This window comes from Triturus cristatus, chromosome 3_1, assembly GCF_964204655.1.
Source record: "Triturus cristatus chromosome 3_1, aTriCri1.1, whole genome shotgun sequence".
NCBI lineage: Eukaryota > Metazoa > Chordata > Amphibia > Caudata > Salamandridae > Triturus > Triturus cristatus.
Genome location: NC_140583.1, coordinates 147,739,963 through 147,752,776, shown reverse-complemented (window position 1 = coordinate 147,752,776; position 12,814 = coordinate 147,739,963). Strand labels below are relative to the sequence as shown.

The 12,814-nt window shown below is 44.8% G+C and overlaps 1 protein-coding gene across 1 annotated transcript in view; it reads right to left on the bottom strand.

Moving 5' to 3' along the window:
- Positions 1-12,814, bottom strand: part of NELL1 (neural EGFL like 1) — a 3,594,225-nt gene that overhangs the window by 2,160,007 nt on the left and 1,421,404 nt on the right. The gene's annotated exons all lie outside the window — the stretch shown is intronic.

Genomic DNA, 12,814 nt, shown 5'->3' with positions numbered 1-12,814 from the left:
ATGTTAGCTAAATGCTGTAGGCCGAAAATTATTTTTCTTGGTAAGGCTTTGGGTTTCAGGATGTTAGAAAATCTTAGAGGAGTGGGAAGTTTCTCGTTCTCATGTTTCTGTTGCATGTGCAAGGAAAGGATCAATATGGAAGTACACAGGAATTTAGGGATGATACTTTCGACAGAGATGGTGCCTGGGATCCAAGGTCAAGCTAACCGTTGCTGGATGGGATACAAGTTTTGTTGGAAAAGTACTGGAAGAAGACCTGGTAGAAGAGGTGTGCCGGAGGGCGTGTTCTATGCTTTTGGGATTTTGTATTAGGGACAGTGCCCTGAGGGTTGAGCAGTTGAGGCTTAGATGGGAAGCTAGAAGGAGCATCTTAGAGCAAGCTCTGACTAAGTGAGTGCACTTCTAAGGAAGTCTTCACTGGTGACACCTTTTTACTCTCTTGCCTGGAAGGGAAAGTGTTAAGTAGGGATGTCACCTTCAAGATAGAGTAGGGATAGACTAACTGATTTTCTTTTAGGCTAATGACTTCTAATATAGAGACTGGAGTAATTATCGCATTTCTGATGTTACTGGAATTGACTATTCTACTTATTCTGAGTCAGATGAGACTCCTGCGTAGAATCTCTTTTGTATTAGTGCCCATTTATTTTCTTCACCTTGTACTGAGGTGCTTGTATGTGCAGTTATTCTTGGTTGTATTAAATTCCTAAAATTTGAGATTTGGAGTCAGTGGTCCTTTAGACATTAAACTCAACTTATTGATTATGTGTTAAAATTTGACTTCCTCCCCTCTGCAGTATTTAAAAAGATCCTGGCGACCTGAGAGGATTCTTGGTGATGGTAAGGTAGATAAGAATCCGGCGTCATCAGTTAGTAGCAGAGGATGGTTATCTGTGATAGTGAGGGGCGATCTACATCAAGATAAGAGATTCTAGAGGCCCATAGAATTCGAGGGATGGTGACCCATCGGATGGTGAGCGGCAAACGACGGCAGTTGACGGAGATTGATGGAAAGTAGCAGTGCGGCTGAAAGCAGCAGTTCGTGGAGGAGTAAGTATGAATAGGGTGATGTGTTTTGTAGATTGCGGTCTTGATTTGATTGTGTGATGTCTTGCAGAGTTGGTATGAGAGTTGAGTGATTGTGAGATCAGGCTGCGAGCGCGCGCAGCCTGGGGATTCTTAGACTCGATGAGTAGTCTGAGAAGTTGTGGTGTAGAAGACACCTAAGGTAGATTTTGTTGACCATTGAAAGGGAATCGTGAGACGTCATTGATTACCCAGACCAGGTTAGGGGGAGCGAATGTGTGAGTGCGCGAGTAACCGATGCTGGTTGTGGGTTGTTGTATGTGGAACATTGAGCGTTTGAAGCCTATCAGTTGAGGCGATTGTCCGGTCGTTTCGCGGAAAGACAGTTGCCAGGTTTGAGGTCAACAATTTCTGCTGCATGTCAAATTCGGAAACGACTGCGCCGCGAGGGACTTTCGAGTCTATAACGGGCGTATCATAGCCCAAGACTTTGTGACTACTGAAACTGATAAAATAACAAATAGATTCATATCAATGAAATACGTGACGTGGTCCACTACCATACAGAGAGACAAAAACATACCTAGGGACAAACGAATCCCCATGACAAGACTTGGACAGATATATACTACTGTTTGGTTATCCATACAAACAAAGTTTGAAGCCTTGAAAAAGATTCTATGAAACGAAACACGTGTCGGCTGCCGGTTCAACACTTGAAAGGAGGATTGCCACATCAAGCTGTTTATCCAGATTATATTGTTATTGTTTTTAACTTTGTATTTCAAGATTCTGGCATATATTCATATTAAATTGATACGACAAGAACAATATTGATGTCCTGGTGGTACTTTGAATTGACTTGCTTGAATAACTCTATGAACTAACATAAAATTGAATAGGAGTGTCGAGGTTTATTTCTGTTGTATGTTCTTACTGGGTCCAATCAGGCTCCTGTGTTTTGGCACCTTAGGCAGTGGGGTGCAGTCTCTGTAACCTCAAGGGGCACCAGTACTTGTATGCTGACATTGAATGCACAAGGGGAATAGATGTGCTACCAATCATTCCACCGCTGCCATTTGTAAATATTGTCAATTTTGAGAGACTGTCGTTGGCAGTCAGAGAAGTGATTTTCCGGTCGTTTGTGGACAGATAATTACTTTAGAGTGTGAATGGGACGAATGCAAAGGTGAGACGCGAATTGTGAAGGAGGGGAACTGCTGCAAGCGGAGGAATTGTGACGTCAGAAGGTGTCGCTCGGTGATAGGTCGGTTGGTGTGAGTCGCGCTGCTATTGGTGGATTGACATCAGGAAGTGAACGAAAACATTGTGCTCGATCAAAAACTTGTTCATCATGAAATGTTTTAAGGTTTTCTGAGAATTATGTAGAGGTGACGAACAGTTGGTTACTCGAGGGGGAGAAGAAGCCCCTCCCGAGGATACTCCAGCGCATTATATGGCAAAGTATGTGGGATTGCATACTATAATTTGACTTGAAAATTGACATAAAATGACCCATGGTGAGGGAGAACTGACTTTCCCACGATATGGTACTTTTAGGTTGGATGTGTTGTATCAGTTGAAATCTGTGATGTCTCCGTTGTGACCTCTGCTGAGACCAACACAGTTTGAGGCATTAAATGCATGGATCAGAGCAGCGTATGACAGAAAAAGAGACAAAAGTCAAGAAAGAGTGAAGAAGTCAATCAGGGCATTCCAGGATGCAAGGTGGGATGCGCTAGAGAAGAGGTGGAGAGTGGAAACAATTGAGGGGGATAGATTGTACCCACTACTAGGAAAACAGACAACGCGAAGGCAAAGAGTGTAGACGAGGATGATAACGATACGGATGATAGCTTGGTTGAGATGTTGTTGTCGGAAAGACCGCCTCCATTCAATCCAGATTCCTATGAAGGAAAGTCGGCTCCAGCAGAAGGGACTAGTGGATTACATACTCAGTCAGAGTTGAGAGTACATGAGAATTCAGTCTGTAGCGAGTACAGAAGATGGGAGAAGTGTGAGGTTACCAGATGCTTTAAAAGTACCGGTTACCATTGGACCCATTGTTTCAGTTTACGACCCAGACCAAGAAAGAGTTGCTGGTCTAGAACAGTCAGCTGCTGGATCAAGGAGTGTGGTTGAGGGAAACGGGACAGTGAGTGAGGTGGAGCAGACTCCGAGACCTATAGAATGGAGTACGCCATTGCTAGCCACCGCAGATTCCTCTAGTGGACAGATGTATGCGAGACCGACAAGACCAAGGTCTTTGGCCGAGTCAAGATCAGATTTGAGAATGTGGGTACCGCCTGCGAGGAATCAGTGTGAGAGAACTGCCGTGAGTGAGGAACAAGATAATTCAGGAAACCGACCAGTCTGTAGGAACATGACAGAAGAGAGTAGGTCTTGAGATCAGAGCTGAGAGTATAACGAACGGAATGGCGCAGCTTGTCGAGAAATATTGAAAGCCGCCCTGAAAGGGAGGATGTTAGATGTAGTGAGATTGAAAGCAGAAGTAGACGAAATAATAAATGTAAATTTGCCTCTTGAAAGGATATATATGTATTAACAAGATTAGTTACTTTTTGTAGCGAAGGATGTGACTCGCAAGGAAAGAACTGCACATGAGAAACTGACAGAGTTGGCCAAGAAGTATGAGGTGGACTTGTCTAAAACAAAGTCATTACAGGGAAACCATAGGTTGCAGGATGGTGACCAAGAACTGGAAGAGAAAAGAGTCATGGGGTTGACAACCCATATTAGAGATTTGATTATAGCGATGCGTGCATGAATTATGCTTGATAAATGGGAGGAAAGGTGGTCCAAGAAGAAGAGTTCCAAAAGACAGTAGGAGAGATGCCACCTCTGGGTGGAAGGACGTAGGCATAGGGAATTTCCCTTTACGAGAGGTACAGAATGGAGGGTACGTGCATGTGCCTTGGAGTAGGGCTGATTTGGCTGCATTTAGGAACGATTTTCCTCGGCTGAGGGAGAAGCCTGTAGAATGGTACAAACAGGTTGATCGCTTTGTCAAGATCTCAAAAGTGTTGTGGATTGATTTGAAAACGTTGTTTGACATCGTGGTTCCAGGGGACTTATGGTCCGCATGTCAAATTGCTGTTGAATGGCCGACTTCAGAGCCAGAAAGGAATCCTATCACGAATAGTCCGTCACCTTTAGTTATGAAAAGGTTTGAGCAGGTGGTCACGTGGTTAAAGTCGAAAACTTCGCCTCAGGATATTGATTGGGTTAAGATAGATCGTACAGTCCAAGAACCAAAAGAGACGGTGCATGAGTACTATGAACGCCTCTTGCAGGCCTTCAAACAGTACAGCGGATTAGATGCCTTAGATACAAAAGACATGGGACAGTTTGTTTCGAAGTTTGTGTTGGGGTTGAGACTAGAAGTTAGTCTCATGATACAGCAACATCTAGTTTGTTGGCAGAACGAGCCGGTAGATGAGATCTTGCGGTATGCCAGATACGGCAGTGATGAGATAGACTCTAAGCATATGAAGTTAAAAGACAAATTGATGCTTGTTCAGATGCAAACAGCTCAAGTTCAGCCTAGCGGAGGGACGTAAGGAAGGAGACAGGGAAAAAACTAAGGAGGAAATCAGAATGTCCAAGGTCAGGGAAGACGAAAGCCAGTTGATCCTAACACAGGAATGGATGTGGCGACATTGAAGAAGACAACTGCGTGTCATCTTTGTCACCAGATTGGACATTGGAAACGCGAGTGTCCTTTGAATCCAATCAACCAAGTACAGCAAGAAGTAGAGATAGCTCATGTACCTGTACCTGAAGCAGTCCCTACAGTGACTAGACCAAGGTCGATGAAAGGGGGGACTTTCAGTCCGCAGGTACAAGTTCCCCAGCCACCTAGAGTTAAATATGTTCAGCAGGGAGCTCGGACTTATCAACAGATGTCCTTGTTCAAAGGTTATGAGGAGTTCAGCCCAGACCCGTTGGCATGACGTTGCCTGAGAGGGGAGGAAGACTGCACACTTGGAGTAGTCTTGGAGGTAGACCAGAGGGGACCATTTGTAGAAGCAGACGTTGATGGTCACCCTACCACCTTTTTGGTTGATACTGGTGCTACCCGGTCTACTGTGAGATCTGCAGTAGTCCCTAACCTACCCCTCTCGGGACAATCGATCCAAGTTGTTGGAGTAGCAAACAAGAAAATGACCAGTCCATTGACGGAGCCAATTCCTGTGAGAATAGAAACTTTCCAAGATCGACACCAGTTCGTGGTGTGTGACTCGAGTCCAGTTTGCCTGTTAGGAAGAGATCTGTTGTGCAAACTAAACTGTACCATCTATTGTACACCGAAGGGAGTTGAAGTACAGACAAAGGATGATGATGCGACCTTTAAAGTTGCAAATCAACATTTGTGCATAGAAATGTACCCAGCGCTGACAGTGGAGGAACTTCCACTTGACTTGAGGGATTCTGTGTCACCCGAGCTGTGGGACCTCACCGGAGAAGAGATTGGGTTAATTAAAGGTGTAGAGCCAGTGAAGATTCAGGTCAAACAGAACGTAGAATTGCCTAGGACGCCCCAGTACAATTTGTCACCCGAGACTATTGCAGGGATCAAACCTGTAATCGAGTCTATGATCAAGCAGGGAATTCTGAAGGAGATCATGGGTAGCCCATGTAATTCACCTATCATGGGACTACAGAAACCAAGTGGGAACTTCAGGATCGTGCAGGACCTGCGAAAGGTCAACACAATAGTTGTTCCATGCTGTCCAGTGGTACCGACTCCATCTGTGATTCTGTTTCAGATTCCGTGTGAAGCTGAGTGGTTTACAGTGATTGATCTGTGTCAAGCATTCGTCTCGATCCCACTCCATGAGGAGAGCCAATTTCTTTTTGCTTTTCGGCTGGAAAACCGTGGGGTAACGTGGGGTCGTATCCCCCAGGGGTACACAGAGAGTCCTTCGATCTTTAATCAGATCTTGAAGAAGAATCTTGAGAGTCTCGTATTGCCACAGCACTCCGTTCTGGTGCAATACATCGATGACTTGCTCATTGCCTCAGAAACAGAGGATGCTTGCAGGATTGATACCATTGCTTTACTGAATCATTTGGGAAGAGAAAGCAAAAGACACACAATTGATGGACGGAATGCAGAACAAGTCAAAACATTCACCCACAGTCAAGAGATCTGGGTTAAATCCATAATTCTTTTGTTCACCATGCCACCCCAGTTCAGACCTGGCCATATGCAAATCAGTCTTGACCCTGTGCCTCATGGGAACAGTCCAGCCCGAACTGCCAAGCCAGGTACTTGCATTTGTCACCCCGAGTGGGATGGGTATGCTCAGACGTGAGTCCCATGCTCTCCATGCCACTGGAATCAAGTTATCCTGGCTGAAGAGGGGTGAAACCCCGAAACCAGTCCTAGCATGCTTGTTTCCAGTCCAGGGAGGACCTGGCCTGGCAGTTCGGGCTGGACTGTTCCCATAGGGCACAGGGTCAAGGCTGATTTGCATATGGCTGGGTCCAAACTGGAATTGCATGGTGAGCAAAACAACGATGGATTTAGGCCCAGATCTCTGTACTGGGGTGAATGTATGACATTGTTCTGCATTCTGTCCATCAACATTTCTTTTTACTGAATCATTAGGCAGAGAATGGACACAATGTGTCCCCAAACAAATTGCAGTACTGTCTGAGTGAAGTGCAGTACTCGGATCACAGAATTGAGAAAGGGAAGAGGAAGGTGATCACGTTGAGGCAATTATGAACATGCCTGTGCCTACCACACAGAGAGAGGTCAGAATGTTCTTGGGGATGGTTGGCTACTGCCGCTAATGGATTCCCAATTACTCCTTTGAAGCAAAGCCTTTACAGAGGCTGACACACAAGGATGTGAGTGATCCGGTACCATGGGACAACGACTGCTTAATGTCGTTTTTAAGGCTGAGAGAGGCCATGTGTCGCGCTCCAGCTTTGTTAATGCCTGATTACAACAAGGCTTTCTCGTTGTTCTGTTGCAAGAGAGAAGGTTGCGCATTGTCAGTTTTGACTCAGAATCATGAGGTGTCCTTAGACCAGTTGCCTACTTTTCAGCTACTTTAGATCCAGTAGCTTCTGCGTTGCCCGAATGTCTGAAATCCGTTGCTGCAACAGGTGTCAGTATTGAAAGGTGTAAGAGTATAGTCATGGGACACCCACTTACAGTTTATGTACCACATTCTGTTGAACTGTTGATGACAAGGACCAAAACACAGCACCTCACAAATAATCGAGTAACACGCTATGAGCAAGTTATACTTGCCGCAGAAAATGTGACGTTGAAGAGGTGTTCTGTTTTGAATCTGGCAACATTGATCCCCATTCCAAATGCAGATAGGGAAGATTATGAGGACCATGATTGTCTTGATGTAACTGAACTATGCACCAAAACGAGACCAGACATTGTTGACAAACCGCTCCCTGATCCTGATAAAAAATTTTGTGGACGGTTCATGTTTGAGGGACAATGTTGGTCGATTAAGAGCAGCGTTTGGTGTATGTACCATCACTGGAGTTGTTGAAGCTGCTTGTTTAGAAGGAGTACACTCCCCACAAGTAGCTGAAATCATTGCTTTGACCCGTGCTTGTTTGGCTGCTGATCAGATCCGGATAACAATCTACACTGACAGTCAGTACGGGTTTGGTGTGGTTCATGACTTCGGGCAGTTATGGTCACAGAGAGGTTTTATGACATCTTCAGGTTGCCCATCAGAAATGGGGAATATGTGAGACAATTGTTGGAAGCATTACAGTGTCCCAAGGAAATTGCGATTGTCAAATGTTCTGCTCATAGTAGAGGGATTGATTTTGTTTCATTGGGCAATAACTATGCAGATGAGGTTGCCCATTTTTGTGCAGAACAAGGATGCATATTTACAGGAGTTTACACTGGAGAAAGTCAAGAAGGAACCAAGCTCAGCATGATGTTAGCCATGGCAGAGACTTGGGAGGAACTAAAACGATTACAGGATGAGGTTACCGACCAAGAACGAGATGGCTGGATGAGGTCAGGATGTGAGAAGGGAGATGTGGATGTGTGGGTCTCGAGTGATGGTCGAGCTGTGTTACCGGAAAGTCTGTTGAGCCCAATGGCCAGATTGATACATGGTGCAGTACATCTTGGTAGAGATGCAATGGTGCGAGTGTTTAGACAGACGTGGTACAATCCAAAGTTTTGTGCGGTTACTGAAGCTGTATGTCTGAGGTGTGTCACGTGTCAACAGATGAATGCAGGAAAGAATACTGCCGTAACTTTGAGTCACATTGGGAGGTCAGGAGGGTCTTTCAATGGAATGCAGTTGGATTTCATTGAGATGCCAAAGTGTAATGGGCTGAGGTACAGCCTAGTTGTGGTATGTGTCTTTTCAAGGTAGGTGGAGGCTTACCCGACACGTAGATGTAACACACACACTGTAGCTAAGCTATTGTTGAGTGAGCTTATCCCGAGATTCGGTTTTCTGACCTCTTTGGAGTCGGACAGAAGGACACACTTTTACAGTGAGATCATGAAATTGGTCTGTGCTGCCTTGAATGTGGATCAGAGGTTACATTGCAGCTACCGACCAGAGGCTTCTGGGATTGTGGAGCAGGTTAATGGAACTGTGAAAGCATGGATGGCAAAGTGTGCACTTCGACATCTCTGAAATGGCTTGATGCACTGCCCTTGGTTCTCATGAGCCTTAGGAGTGTTCCAGATAGGAGAACGGGGTTGCCACCTCATGAGATCCTGATGGGGAGGGCAATGCGATTACCAGCGATACCTGCTACTGCTCTAATTAGCATCACTGATGACTTAATTCTCGACTACTGTAGGGGCTGGCTGACGTAGTCCATTCTGTGTCTCAGCAGGTACAAGCAGCAACTGTTCCAGCCTCAAGTGACCCTGTGCCACGACCTGTGCCCGGGAGATTGGGTACTTGTTCACAAACATGTGAGGAAGAGTTACCTGGATGTCCGTTGGCGTGGCCCGTACCAGGTAATACAGGTCACGAACACGGCAGTGAAGTGTGGAGGGTTGCCAAACTTGGTGCATGCCTCCCATACCCGAAAAGTTCCAGCACCCTTGGAAGAAACAGCCCCTCTCGTAAATGAAAATCCAGCTGAGGTGGCAGGGTCATCTGAGAAGGCAAGTCAAGCTGTGAGGGTTGTTGATGCAGTTGGTTGTGCACTGGATCGAGCTGAACAGGGTGGTGTCAATCAGAGCCCCGAATTTGACTCGGACGTAGAAAGCATTGCTGTGGGTCGAGTAGAGTCAAATACAGCCGAAGAAAGAAGTAGTGCACAGGGTACCCAGAGGGAGAGCAGAAGTGCCACAAGAGCAGAAGAGGTTTGGCCCGTGAGCCAGAGGCAGCTGAACCTGAGGTTGGCACCTGAAAGAGTTCTTGCCCCAGTATCTGAAACGTCTGAATCTGAACAGCGTGACGACGAACAAACTCGAGGTGGTCTGAGAAGATCTCGAAGAACAAGAGTGCTATGTCAAAGATACGCCTCACCGGAGTGGACATACGCTGTGACTGATGCCAGGAATGGTGAGCTCGGGGAGGCTGAAGTCCTTGACGCTGGTCAGCGAATTTCCAAACCTGAAAGTGGCTGCGTTGCTGTTGGTTCCGGGAGTGGAGATCGAAGGAATACCGACTCTCACTATTCCGAATCCTCCACGTCCAAGCAGAATTTGTGAACTAATTCTGGAGAAGCTGGTTTTTCCAACCTTTGGTTATGTACCACCGCATCAGGAATTGGTGTGGCTTCGTCTTGAAGTTTTGCAGCATGTTTTAGAGATTCTGGGAGCTGATCTTATTTTGGACTAAACGTGAACTTTGTTGTAAATAAGAGTGTAAAAGAAGATAACCTAGGCCCGAGTGGAAGCAGAAGAAATTTAGGGGCTTTCCGTCAAGATGACGAAAGAGGGCTAGGGAAGTCTTTTGTAGACTTTGTAAATAAGGAACTGAAATTGCAAGGGGATTTCCAGCTTTTGAAGTATCGTTTGAACTGGTTAGTAAGTGACATCCGGAGGAGAAAAGTGACTCTTAATTGTTTGCTGCTGAAACCAAGAACCTTGAGAACTTTGCAAGGTCATGGATGCTGGAAATACTCATCGTAGATCCAAGTTAGTAGTAGGTACACTTGTAGGGTTAGTGATAGTTTCTATAATTGTAATAGTTGTAGCCTCATATCTTGTTTCACATGAGCAGGAAGCGGAGGTACAGGGAACACAAACACCTAACACTTCTAGCCAAAAGGAAGTCAATATAGGAGCTAAGAGCTTTACTAATCGAAGAGAGTCGTAGATTTCACATAGATTTGTCTAGAAGTGATTTTAAGCTTAATGCGTATGCAGAGCTGCTATATGAATATGTTATTGAGATGGATGTGAAAGACTGTTACGTGTGCATGCAGTTACCTGCCTCAGTGGTCGTGGGTATCAGATATCATTATATTCCACTGACGTATGGAATTTCCTGCAACTTGTTGCTTAGTATCTTTTATGACAGAGGTCATTTTGAGTATTTCTTTTCCAATTACGATGCAGTGCTTCCTGAAGTTCCAGCTTACAAGCATTTGAATAAGTATGATTATTACAAGTCAGAAGACAGTCTTCGGAAGAATTTCATACCGTCTTTGGAACTGGATACGGCTTATGCTCATCTGCATAACTTGACCTGTTCATTGTCAGATGTAGAGAAGAAATTTGTAGATCAGGTAGAAGATAGACATAGAAAACTAACACAAACACAAGATACAGGAGACAGTCCAGTAGTTTGGACTGATGAGGAAAGATTACACAGATCCAAAGGGAGTAATGGTCCCATAGCATTGGACAAGGAAGAGAGAGGGAAGCTGTGTGTGAGACGCTATCAGACCTACTATGAAAAGGTTCCGGTAGGACAGAGTACGTGTGATCATGTCTTCACCATGGAAGATTCTGCTAAGAACTTTCTGGAAGGCTCAGTGCAAGTGATTCTAACAGTTTTTTATGTGTGTGGAAAGAATGCCTATGTCAGGTTGCCTGCGAATTGGTATGGTACATGCTATTTGGGAATTATCTTTCCGAAAATCTACCATGCAGAAGATTTGGAGTTTTTGGAGAATGGATGGCATTCGAGAGCAAAGAGGGCTGCGAGTGCAGGAATTGTGATAGGAGACATCTTTGGAGCAGTGATACCGAGTTTGGACGTGGTCCTGAATGATGGGAAGATCAGAAGATTGGCGACTGAGGTTGATGAGTTGTCAATTAATACAGCGAAGTCATTGATACTTGTGGATGGAGAGATGTTATCGATAAGGACGATGGTTTTGCAGAACCGCCTAGCTTTAGACGTGTTATTAGCAAAAGAGGGCAGAGTCTGTAAATTATTGAAAGTTCAGGAATGTTGTACATATATTCCACATAACAGCAAGGATCTGGAGAAATATATAGACAACATTACCACGATCCATCATGAGATAGAGGATCTGACCGAAGAGGGTGTGTGGGAAAAGATCGGTAAAGGATTTGGTTGCGTGGGAAGTTAGTTTGCCAATTTGGGGAAAGGTTTCCTTGGCTTTGTGCTAAAACTCCTCCTCGTTGTTGTGGTTTGCTTGTGGGGATTCATCAGAGCTTATAAGTGGTACAGAGGAAACAGAGTCAGAGCTCTCAGAGCGAGTAAAATGCGGATGGCCAGACTGCAGGACAGTCAATATCAGAACCTTAAGAATAGAGAGAGATTCCAACGGGGGAGGATGGCAACCAGCACGGTTTAGGTTGGTTCTTTCTTCAAGGGAGTTGTGAAAAGGTGTGATGACATTTGTCATCAAAGGGGGGAACTGATAGAGCGCCACGTTATTCAGAAAATTGTAGGGGTGCATCATATTCACTGTTAGTCCGCACCCACATATTAATTGAAATTGTATCAAAGTGTGACTTAGTAATGTATCACTCAAATCTGCTTATATTAGTATGATTAGAAATGTAACCATGCTTTTTATGAAGAGCAATATCGTAGTTTACTGCAAATGTATTTTAGTCAATGCATAATGATTGGTTTTCATTTAATGCGATGCATTGGGTTTAAATGTGCACCATATTAAAGTCTGCACATGTAGTCTGCTTATTCATATATAAAGTGTAATGAAATGAATGCTTGTAGTGTGATTTTAGAAGTGTGTGTTTAAACTATGTAAAGGACTGATTGCATTTACGTTTAAAGAGAAAGGCCTGTTCATTTTTAAGGTTAGCTAAATGTTGTATGCCAAAAATGATTTCCCTTGGTACGGCTTTGGGTTTCAGGATGTTAGAAAATATTAGAGAAGTGGAAAGTTTCTTGTTCTCATATTTCTGTTGCAGGTGCAAGGACACTTAGCTCGTTAGAGAGACTAGGCCTCTGTTTTAGGTGTTAGGATGGTACGAGAAGCCAATATGGGAGTACACCGGAATTTAGGGATGATACTTTCGACAGAGATGGTGCCTGGGATCCAAGGTCAAGCTAACTGTCGCTGGATGGGATACAAGTTTCGTTGGAAAAGTACTGGAAGAAGACCTGGCAGAAGAGGTGTGCCGGAGGGCGTGTTCTATGTTTTTGGGATTTTGTATTAGGGACAGTGCCCGGAGGGTTGAGCAGTTGAGGCTTAGATGGGAAGCTAGAAGGAGCATCTTAGAGCGAGCTCTGACTAAGTGAGTGCACTTCTAAGGAAGTCTTCACTGGTGACACCTTTTTACTCTCTTGCCTGGAAGGGAAAGTGTTGAGTAGGGATGTCACATTAGAGATAGAGTAGGGATAGACTA